The sequence below is a fragment of the Puma concolor genome, chromosome D4, assembly GCF_028749965.1.
Source record: "Puma concolor isolate L17-30 chromosome D4, mPumCon1.1.hap2, whole genome shotgun sequence".
Taxonomy (NCBI): Eukaryota; Metazoa; Chordata; class Mammalia; order Carnivora; family Felidae; genus Puma; species Puma concolor.
In genome coordinates, this window is record NC_141679.1 from 77,502,458 (window position 1) to 77,514,728 (window position 12,271).

Genomic DNA, 12,271 nt, shown 5'->3' on the forward strand with positions numbered 1-12,271 from the left:
GTGGCAAGGCCAGGGGAGGGGAAGAGGAGGCAGGAGAAGGGGAAGGAGAGGTGCAAGACAGGGCAAACCTTGAGGGCCTTTGCAAAGGCATACAGTTTCCAGATACCAGTTTCCAGGCAAGCGGCAGCCTGGTCCTCCGCCCTGCACTCCAGGCACCACATGCTGTGTCCACCCTAGAACCCCACCATCTGCATTCAGAGCCTCCCCCACACAGCCTGGGATGCCCTATGACCAACACTTATATAGGTTCCTGTTTCACTTTCGTCACCCTCTTTAATTTTTCTAGACTCATCTAGCCTGTGTAGGAAGAAAATTCACAATGCTTGAATACCAACTCTTTGCCAGGCCAAAGAGCCTGGCATCTCCTTGTAATTTCCTCCTTTATTCTTCCTAACAAGCTTGAAAGGTAAGGATCATTAGCTGGTGTTTCAAAATGAGGAAACTGAGACTCAGAGAAGTTAAGTAACCTCCTAGGGTCACACAGCTTAGGAGTGGCAAAGCTGGGATTCAGACCCAGGTTACAGTGACACTGATGACCCTAGCTCCATCCACTGCACTCACCTACACAGATTCTTTCAGGTTTGTTGGTGGATGGAAATGGATAGCCCAGTCTTGGGGTTTGGAGGTTACTTCTCAGGGCCTGGAAAGTGACTCTGACAGGCCAGCCCCTCTTCGACCATCCAGGCAAGGAGCCCCAAGCACCCGGCCTTGTCTGGAGTCAGGAGCTCAACCTGATTGGAGAGTGAGCAGTGATGCCAGAGGAATCTTGCTCAGTGTTGATGGCCAAGACTGTCCAGCCTGGAGGTCCTAGGCTCAGGCTCAACTCGTGCCCCATTTTCTCAGCTTCATCTCACTACAGAACCTAAGTTCAGAGAACCAAGCCACAGGTGGATATTAACTGACCATACTGACTACTGTGAGTGAAAAAGTCACTCAGGTTCCAATGTCAACTTTGCCATTGTGTGAGCTTGAGTTACTCTCTTCTCCTTGACAGTGGTGCTCAGTTTCTTCCTTTGTAACTGTCTGTAGGGCTGTGGGGCGACAGAATGGAAGTATGTACATAAATTGTCTAACAGAGCTCCTAGAACATAGTAAGTGCTCAAGAAAGAGCAGTCATCACCAAACTTCCTACTGTTCACCCTTTGGCTTCCCGACTAGTCGGTCAATTCATCCATCCATCCATCCATCCATCCATCCATCCATTCATTCATTTGTTCATTCATTCGTTTTGAAAATCATCTGCATTATAAAATACCCACTTTGAAAATTCATTTAGGGTCGCCTGGGTGGCTCAGTCAGTTGGGCATCTGACTTTGGCTCAGGTCATGATCTCACGGTTTGTGGGTGAGAGACCCATGTCAGGTTCTATGCTGACAGCTCAGAGCCAGGAACCTGCTTTGGATTCTGTGTCTCCCTCTCTCTCTCTGCCCCTTCCCTACTCACGCTCTGTCTCTCTGTCTCTTAAAAATAAATAAACATTGAAAAAAATTTTAAAGATAATTCGTTTAGAAAATACATAGTTCCTTCTTTTTAAAAAAATATTTATTCATTTTTGAGAGAGAGAGAGAGAGAGAGAGAGAGAGAGAGAGAGAGAGAGGCAGGCAGACAGCGGGAGAGGGGAACAGAGACAGGGAGACAGAAGATCCAAAACAGGCTATGTGCCAATAGCAGCAAGCCTGATGCAGGGCTTGAACTCACGAACCGTGAGATCATGACCTGAGCCGAAATCAGACCCTCAACAGAATGAGCCACCCAGGCACCCCAGTATAGTTCCTCTTCTATTTAGATGTGGAAACAAAGGCACTAAGAGACAAAGTTACAATACAAGTCCACAGAAGACCAAAGTCCAACTCTAAGGTCTCCTGTTTCCAGTACTCTTCTCCGATTCCCCAAATTCTAAGATAACTTTAACCTCAGATGTAGTGATGTTCAATTTTATGTATAAAATTGTCTAGACCATGGTATCTAGATAGTTGGTCAAGCATTATTCTAGATATTTCTGTGAACAATTTTTAAAGATAAGATTAACATTTAACATAGCAGACTTTGAGCAAGGCAAATAGTTGAAGGCCTTAAAAGAAGAAAGACTAGGGCACCTGGGTGGCTCAGTCAGTTAAGTGTCTGACTCTTGATATTGACTCAGGTCATGATCTCACAGTTATAAGATCGAGTCCCATTGTTGGGCTCTGTACTGTCAGTGCAGAGCCTCTTGGGATTATCTCCCTCTCTCTCTCTCTCTCTCTCTTCCCTGCTCTCTCATACTCACTCTCTCTCTCTCTCTCTCTCTCTCTCTCTCAAAATGAATAAATAAACATTAAAAAAATAAGTAAAAAGACTGACCTCCCCCAAGGGACAAAAAATTCTGCCAGCAAACTATCTTCAGACTCGAGCTACAACATTAAATGCTCCCTGCATCTTTAGCCTAATGGTCTCCCCTAATGATTTGGGACTTGTCAGCCTCCAGAATCACAGGAATCATTTTCTTAAAACAAATAAACAAATAAACGACCAAACAAACCTCTAGATAGATGCTGATAGAGACAGAAAGAGGTAGACAGCTGGAGAGATAGAAAATATATATAATCAATAAGTGATACAGAAAGCCCTCCTATTAATTCTGTTTCTCTGGGCAACCCTGACAAATACAGACCTCACTTGTGTCTCCAGGCTTTAAACTGAGCACATCTAGATGCCAGGATTTGGGGGGACGGTAATAAAAGAAGACATCCTAGTTTTAAAGCACACGCCAGCTGGGAAGACCTGTTATAAATAGAAAAAGCCATCAAATTTGGAAGTTGCGAGAGTCCAATCACTGAATCCAACATTACATCTCATGTAGGAGCCACCCTCTTCATGAAAAGAAAAAACAAAAATTAATAACAGTCAGCATTCCTTAGCCAGATGACAATACTCTGCTTCCAGAACAAATGTAAAACCCATATATGCTTTTTTTCTAAATGGCCACCCCTTCCAAATTCTCAGGGATAAAAAGTTGATGGATAGAATTTTCTCACGTTTTAGCTTATTTCTCACACACATTTTCTGAAACCTTTGATGCCTGCTACAGCTTATCTTCAAGCAAGCGCCTACAGGCAAGACAAATGAACACACAGCAGCAAATATAAATTGGAAAACTTGGGAACAGCCTTTTCTTACATACAGGATCTTGGGCCTGTCAGCTAATACTGCAGACTTGTAGGGTGGTCATAATTTCTGCTGGAGAACTGTATCAAGTTTGAATGACGGAATTAGAATTAGTGATCTTTCCCTCTGTTAACAACACAATACTTTCCAGATTCTCTGGAGCTGGTTCCATGGCCTCCTAGCCAGGACACAGATGGTCTCTAAGATTCTTTCCAGCTCCGTGGCCCTGTATTCTAAATGTAAATGAAATTGTGCTTTCACTAAAATAATACGGTAACCGCAAGAACACTACTCTTGAATTCACAAAGTCTTCTTATCTCTCAGTAATGTTATCCTTACAATCTCCTATTTTATAGAGCCCGGAGAAGCAAAAGAGGTTTCCAAAGTTTGGGCTGGAGTTGAATCAACAGACAAACAAGTCGTGTTCAAGAGGGAAAGGGTCAAGTAACTGGATAGGTAGGGTCAACACCTTCTTGGTCACTTGTTTACCACCTGGACAGCAAGGTGTGGCTACGGAAAGGCTTTGGAATCAGCTGCTGTTTGGAATAATAAGCCCCATTTCCCACCAGCTGTGAGATATGGGCAAATCATTTAACCACCCAAAGTCTCAGCTTCCCCAAGTGTTAAGCTGAGGTTTGCGATTCCAAATTCATAAAGCTGTTTTTTGGATTAAATGAGATGCTAAAATGCTTATCACAGTGCCTGATGCAGAGGAAGCATTTAAAAAATGAGAGTTAATACTGTTGTTTTTATTGCCAAAAAGATCTTAAGCACATCAGTCATAGCAAATGGGGATCTTCTGCCCAAACCTATGGGGCATATTCAAGTCCAGAATCTGCTAGGATTCACAGGAGCTAGCCAGATTCCTCTTCCAGATTCATCCTTTCTGTAACTGCACAGGAAGGCCAAGTATGGGGGGGTCTGCATGTCCTGGGAATGGAGGGCCACTTACATTGTACAAATGGAATTCTTCAGCCAACACCATCACTGGGTGCTGTATCCAGAAGTGGGCACTGGGGACACAGTGATGGACTGAAGATCACCCCTCCTTTAAAACAGTGTCATGAGGATAGAGGGTGCTAAATGCCCAGAGAGGTGTGACCAGAACACTGAGAACATGCTCTCCCATTCTTTTTGCAAGTACAAAGGCTGTGGGAAATTCCTGGAGTCGATGCCAACTCGCCTGAGCCTTAAGGAATTCAGGGCCAGGTAAAGAGGGCTATATAAGGAGTGCCATCAGCAGGCGACAGGGGCAAGGATTGTAGAGAAAGCTCCACTTGGTTTGGTGCTTCTTGAGCTTAAAGTGGGGGATGATTTTATTACCGAGAACATCCATCTGCAGCTGGGAAGAAGGGTGTCTCTTGCTATACTCCTACCTCCTTTCCCAAACCGTAGATCAAAAAGCCCACCTATTTAGAAAGCCCTGCCCTCCAGCCCCACCACCCTTTCCTGTGCCTATTCCTGTTGCCTCAGATGCTCTGGGTACAGGGCATGCATGTCCTGGAATCTGACAGACTTGGGTGTAACCGCCATTCTCTCTTTATGCACGATGTGGCTTTAGGTGTTGGGTGTGTTTCTTACACTGCCCTAAGACCCAGTTCTTGGCCTGTAAAACCCTGAGCATAAATCTCCCTGCAGAAGTATGGGGTTTTGTGGGGTTTTGCTGGTTAAAATTCAATGCAACGACATATGCAAAGTGCTTAGCTCAGTACCCAAAACGGATTAAGCACTCAGCAAAGTATGGCCTTTATTACCATTATTGTTAGCCGGCTTAAGTGAGATAAGCTTGCAGAAGGCCTTGCACCGAGTCAAAGCCTAATGCATGCTGAGTCCTTCCCTTCCTTTTTGGGTAACTCATCACCTTTGACTAAGGACTATGGACTCTGACTCCCTGTTGTCCCCCCAAGTATAAATTTTACTATCATCTCTGGCTCCTGTAGAGTTCATGGGTTTCATCTCCACTCTACTTCAGCCAATCCCATCATGGTTACCCCAGAGATGTAGCCATAATCTGGGACCTGGATATGGCTGTAACACAAATCCTGGATCCAAAACTTTTGCTCATGGCCCTCTGTCTACCCTCCTGCCTTGCTTTGCCATGCTTTTCAAGTTCATGCTCTTACTTCTAGGAATTACCAGGCCTCAAACATATGTGTTGCTGACAAAGATCTAGCTCCATCATCATGAGCCAGAGGAAGCTGTTTTCTGGCAGCAGAGAGGGGAGATGCCCACCCTTGGACCCCTCCTCCCTTCCTCCCCAGAAACTTTATCTTTTCTCGGTTTCACATTTTCCACCAGAGAGTTAGCTTAGACTTCTCTGGTTGATCTAATACCAACGTTCACTTAAATATGCCATTCCAATTTTCTTTTTTTTTTTTTCAACGTTTATTTATTATTGGGACAGAGAGAGACAGAGCATGAACGGGGGAGGGGCAGAGAGAGAGGGAGACACAGAATCGGAAACAGGCTCCAGGCTCTGAGCCATCAGCCCAGAGCCCGACGCGGGGCTCGAACTCACGGACCGCGAGATCGTGACCTGGCTGAAGTCGGACGCTTAACCGACTGCGCCACCCAGGCGCCCCTTGCCATTCCAATTTTCAAGGAAATCTCATTAGTCATGTAATCATTGATAGCAGTAATAATAATATTAACCATTTATGGAGTATTTACAACGTGATAAGTTTTAAGGTAAACATAGCCATGATTTAATGTATTTCTCATAATGGCTGTGGTGCATGGAGTTATTAGCCTTGTCTCTTCACTCTGCCTCCCCCACCCTGCTGGCACCCTTGCTAGAGCCTCATTACATATGGAATGCACTTCATTGCTCTTTGATTTGCTCTTGTCTGTGTGACTTGTTTTGGCCAATGGTATTTGGGTAAAAGTCAGCGTATGTCGGTTGTGAGCATAGGCTTCACGAGGTACCACAGACTTCTGCTCACATGGTTACACCTGCCAGCACCATGAGGAAGACGTGTCCCAGCTAGGCTGCTGGTGCACACAGGATGAATGACACACCGTAGATTCACACCTCTGCAGCAAGGAACAGAGTCACCCTACTCTTAGAGCCCAGTCACTGACTCCAGCCACTCTGCAGATGATGAGCAAACCTAAGATGAGAAGAACATTCCACTCAATCCTCAGACACATGACAAACTGATGTTTATCATATGATGCCACTGAGATTTTGTAGCTGGTTGTTATGCCGCACTATTGTGGCCTGACTGACTGGTATACAACCTGTCGAGATACGTATTATTATTTTCATCTTACAAATGGGTGAGTGAGGCACACCAAGGTTAATTAATTTTTCAAATGTCATATAACCTCTGAGCAGCAGCGCTGGACAAATATCTTTAAATACTACTCCATGGATTGTTTTGGAAGGCGACCAATAAACGTGATTTAATGAACTGGCTTGCACACTGGAGTTGATGAAAGTAACCCATTAGCCAGCTTCCCTTTAGTCCCTATTAATAGCAATTATGAAGAACATCTAAGAAATAACAATGACCCAAAACGGAGCTGTGCCTCTGTGGTGACATAAAGACTATTAACGCATCTGTTCAGAGGCTGCAGGGGTGGGCTATGCTTGGTGAATGAATGAACAAAGGTTTCAAGGTGCGTATGACTGGGCACTGAATGAAAGATACACATTGTGACATAAGTCCATCACTAAGCCACGCTATGGTGGGGGAGGGGGCTTACCAGGGAGCAGAATATGGAATTTGTACAATCTTACTACTTCAACTGGCAGACTTACCACCCATCTTACTTTAAACTAAGGGCCTATCTTCCCAGTGCAAAAGGGTGGTTATAAATTTAAACACACGTAAGTCAACTATAGCAAATGGCAGGAATTTTGGAGTAAAATTAATGCAGCTGCATTATAAATATGTCCTATTTCTCAATATTAAACTCTTAAAAATAGACTGGCTAAATATATAGGCAGTAATGGATTGAGGCTGAGTTGGCGTTACTATAAAGCTCGGGATTTTCCATTTAATGACTTATAATTTCAATTTCCCATTCCTCCATGACAGTGAGAGCAGGCTTGCTTTATTATTCATGATTACAGGCTACCACCACACGAAAACGAAAGGAGAAAACCAGACAGCAACACCGGTAGGAGGGGAGAGCAGAAAATCCCAAATCGAAAACTCAGCAGATCTGGGAGAAGACCCAATCTCCAGTTCCATCTCAGCTGCTGTGTGACGTTGGATACCTCATCCAGCCTCGCTGAGCCTCAAGAAATAAACATTTCTGTGAAATGCATGTTATAGCATGTGATAAGCTGAGCCTCTATACAGTTTGTAATATTGCCATTTCGCTATAGCTTAACAAAGACTGGGCTTCTAAATTGTTTTTTCACATCCTTAATCATACCGCCAACGTCCATACAAAGAAGTGAGACAAAGCAACATGGCAGAAACACTGAGGTTCGAATCCCAGATCTGCCTACTAGCATACATCACCCTTGAGTTCAGTGACCTTGCCTCTTTGATCCTCAGGTGTTCTTGATCTATTTCATGGGGTTGAGGAGGCCCACAGGAAAGGTTTCCATAAGCACACTAGTGATACCACTCGTATTTGTTGACTTGTTGAGTGTTTATGCCAGGCACCATGAGCTCATATCCCACTCGCCACAAGCTTGGGGAACAGGTGACATTAGTATCACCCTATGGGGACACAGCTTGATCTGGGGCCCAGGCTGGTCTGATTCCTGTGGTTTTAATCACTACTGAAATGATGCAGACAGCAGAAGGAACAGGAGAAGGATGTGGAGGGAACAAAAGAGGGACTAGGCTGTGGCATGCTTGAAGCTATCCCAAGCACCTACGGGAGCTGCTGAGTGGATCTGGGCTCACACATGTATCTGAGGAATTAGTTTTATTCCATGGTTAGATGATCTTGAATTATCTTCTTCTTTCCTTATTCAGTCCTGGTTAAACTAGCTCAGCTAAGTATTATGGATACCTCCTTTTTTTCCTCCATCCTTTTCCCAGGGAGCAGTCAAAAAACTAAGCTAAGGCAGTAGAAAGAACTGGAAATCATGTCTTTAGCAGAGCAGAACAAATTCCTCCTCTGATGTTTTTTGGTGAAATAATAGAGATCCATCCTAGGGAGCCATTTGCACAGGGAGGCTGCGTGCACGGGCAGATGGGTCTTGAGGAATGCTCTCATTTTGTTCAATGTGCACAATGAGGTAGAGAAATGTGATAAAAAAAAAAAGAGAGAGAGAGAGGGAGAGGGAGGGAGGAAGGGAGAGAGACAGAGACAGACAGAGAGACAGAGAGAGAGGCTGTGACAGAACCTTCAAACCAAGATCCTGTAGTGGCAACACTGTGGGTTCTGAGAGCCCTGGAAGGGATCCTATGCTCCTGCCGCTGTTCTGATAAGGGGTATTCTGGGATTATACACATGTGCTATCTCTCTCCTCTTGAGTGTCTGCCTCTTCTTCCTCACCTGTTAGCTCTTATCAGTCATCTCCTGATTTAAACCTCCAGAAGCTGGACCCAACATGCCTGGGTTAGCCGTAAGTGTCCAAGCAGTTTTTTTGGAGTCCTCACCAAAATGCACATGTCATAAACACACATTCAGCTGGGTGTTCCTCCTTCCCCTCCTCACTTATGTCATTTCCACTCAATAATTTGAGCATCAGAGATCTCAGTGTGAGGGAACGGTAACGCGACCACTGCAAAAACAACATTAATAGAAACATAAAGCCTTAGACCCAGAAGGCAACAGCTCCAACATGCATTGCTCAGACCACACCTAGGGGCCTGTGTTGAGATCTGAATGTCACATTAAAAATATTAGCAACATAAGGGCTCCCAGGTGGCTCAGTCAGTTAAGCATCTGACTTTGGTTCAGGTCATGATCTCGCAGTTCGTGAGTTTGAGCCCTGTGTTGTGTTCTCTGCTGTCACTGCGGAGCCTGCTTCAGATCCTCTATCCCCCTCTCTCTGCCTTTCCCCCACTTGCTCTCTCTCTCTCTCCCTCTGTCAAAGAAACATTTTTTAAAAATAAAAAAAAAGTATTATTAGCAAAGTAGAACAAGACAGGTGTGAGAAGCGAGTCTGAGACGAAGGCTGGGAATGGTATCACGAAGAACATTAAGACAGGAGCTACAGTTATCTTAAGGACTGCGGGACTAATACTGCTTCTAATACTATTGTTTGCTATTCTTACCACTGTTGCTATGTCCCATGCACCACGATACATGCTTATTAGATGTTATAATTACAAGAGTCATTTTTTTAATACTTACATTGGGCCAAGCCCCTGGTAAGATGTCCAAGATTTAATTTTCAATGATGCTGTGAAGCAAACTCTCTACCTTTTTTTTTTTTTTTAAACAGATGGGAAAATGGACCTTGACTACATTCAGGTTCTTGACTAAAGCAAGGTTTTTCAGCCTCAGCATTACTTACATTTGAGGCTGGATAATTCCCTATTGTGAGGACTGTCCTATGTATTATTATAGGATGTTTAGCAGCCTCCCTGGCCTCTGCCAATTAGATGCTAGTAGTCCCCTCCTCAAGTCGTGACAACTGAAAGTGCCTCCAGATATTGTTCAATATCCCTGGAGGAGCAAAAATCATCCCTGGTTGATAACCACTGGCCTAAGATAAGCCAGGTGGTAAGTGGGAGGGATGGGATTCAAATTTAGATATGTCTGGTACCAAGATCCATAATCTTAAGAATAATAGTATCGGTAACAGCTATAATAGTAATATTATTATCTTAGGAACCCACTATATCACTGAAAGTAATCAAAGGTGCCACATTCCAAATATATATAGAAGAGATTCAAATATTAAGTAACAATGAACTAAAAGACAGACCAGATCAATGATAATCCTAAAAGTCCATTATTCTGTAAATTTAGACCATGAGGTTCTAATTTTTATTATAAATGATTTTCAATAATTATGGAGGAAGAAAAAAATCTTACAATGAATTGTCTTCGCCTTAGCAGAAACTCAAGTTCAGCTCATTCTCATATGCATAAGATCGGGAAGATGCCCCCCCCCCCACCTCCAAATCCCTTTCTTTATCCCTCCAACACACACACAGGCACCAACCCTCCTGTCCATGCATCTGGGCTCAGAATCAATTCATCCATTGTCTGGTTCTAGGTAGAGCATAGCTAAGTTACAGTAGCAAGTCGTGAGCTGTGCAGCAGATTGGCAAGTCTCCACCTGTTTGTAGTAAGTTAATGATGCCCGAGCAAAGAAGACATTGACAAGAAGGGAGCCCATTAACCTCCCACCTGCCTCTCTTCATGGTCAGAGCATCTACTCTTGAGCTGTATTTGGATGCAGATGAGGAAAATGGAGGGGAAACATGCACATCTCTAGCAATTACAGATGGGAACGAAAAAAGACACATGGATCCAAGCCAGCGAGAAACCTGCTGGAAGTCAGTCATCCAGGTGAAATTTCAGAGTCAGTTCTCAAAAGAGCCTGATGATGCAGTGAATTACACCAGGATGAAGCTAAATTACAGCTGGACTGAGTTGGGCTAAACATAAAAGAGACTTCCTCAATTACCTCATGAATCAAGCAACCAAAATAAAAAACAAAAACAAAAAAGACCAGAGGAAGCTATGGAGCTCCCATATCCAGAAAGCCAAGTACAGAGAAAAGTCCACCTGTCTGGCTGACTTCAGCATTCACCTGCAATCACAGGGACTAAAGCCACATTTTTGATGCTGGGTGTGGTAGATCAAACAAGGATGAGGGAGTTTTCCAAAGTGGCAAATATATAAAGATGCAAAACTCCAAAGTCATCTTCAGTTCAAAACCTGACAAGTCACTTATAACGGCTGGAGTTCAGCGTTCCTGGAGGGACAATGCTGCAGAGTAGGTGAGAAGAGGGCTGTGAACAAACACATCAGAGAGAAGCCAGAATGCCAAGCTGAAGACTTGAACTGCAGTCTGTATAACAGGGAAGATTACACATACAGGTGTTTAAAATATATGGGTACATAGGAAGATTTTCATCAGAAGAAAGGTATTGTCAGAGAGGTACTTAAGAAAGATCAATGTGATTGCCAGTGTGGAAGAGAGGAAAGAATGGATAATGATAATCATGATAAAAAGAGCTGAAATGTATTGAGCCACTCAGCATGTGCCAGTAACTGTGCTAAGCATTTAACCTGAATTTTTCAATTTAATACTCAGAACAGCCATATGACATAAGCACTTCAATAAATTGCTCTTTGTAGAAGAATTTAAGCTTAGAATTCAAATTGTGTTCAGGGTGCAATACTAGTTACTGGTTGAGTCAAGATACTAACACTGGATGAATTTTAGTGACTGCGTTTATACAAGAGGCTGTGTAAGTCCAGACCAAAGTAAATACAGATACTGACTATGGCAATGTCAAAGGACATAGGGGCACCTGGGTGGCTCAGTCGGTTAAGCGTCCGACTTCAGCTCAGGTCACGATCTCGCGGTCCGTGAGTTCGAGCCCCGCGTCGGGCTCTGGGCTGATGGCTCAGAGCCTGGAGCCTGTTTCCGATTCTGTGTCTCCCTCTCTCTCTGCCCCTTGCCCGTTCATGCTCTGTCTCTCTCTGTCTCAAAAATAAATAAAACGTTAAAAAAATTTTTTTAAATAAAAAAATGAAAAAAAGGACATAGAAAGCAAGATATATATTTGAAAATATATATATATGTATATGTGTATACATATATATGTATATATATGTGTGTGTGTGTATATATATATATATATATATATATATATATATAGGCATTAGAATAGACAGGAACGATAGAACTTATATCTAAATTGGAGGAGATACAGAGAAGTCATGAATGCATCCTGGTTTTCCCCCTGGGAATGGTATCTGATTATGATTTGAGAGGTAACTACATCTCAATATATCTAAATTTATCTGAATGTTCCCCTTTTCAATTATGAAAGAATCACTGATGGTTTTCCTTGCCATAATCAACTTGCCTGCAAAACTTGATCAAAACATTCATTACAGAAAAGAAAAATATAATCATAGAAGAAGAAATTTCTTCATCTGACCATCAACCCCAGTGAGTAAGTGGCATAAGGGCAGAGACTGTTGGGCAAGACCATGACCCAGATTCTAGGGTTTCTAGAGGACT

General features: G+C 43.3%; 1 protein-coding gene across 5 annotated transcripts in view; it reads right to left on the reverse strand.

The window, feature by feature from the left end:
• The window catches only part of ASTN2 (astrotactin 2), an 881,464-nt gene that overhangs the window by 624,439 nt on the left and 244,754 nt on the right, over positions 1-12,271 (reverse strand). Inside the window, exon 1 of one of the 5 annotated variants that reach the window (XM_086683846.1) lies at positions 69-85. The exons of the other annotated variants lie outside the window; for them this stretch is intronic. The gene's annotated coding sequence lies outside the window, so the exon portion shown is untranslated. Of the gene's footprint in view, positions 1-68; positions 86-12,271 lie in introns of those variants that run through there. 5 annotated transcript variants of the gene reach the window in all.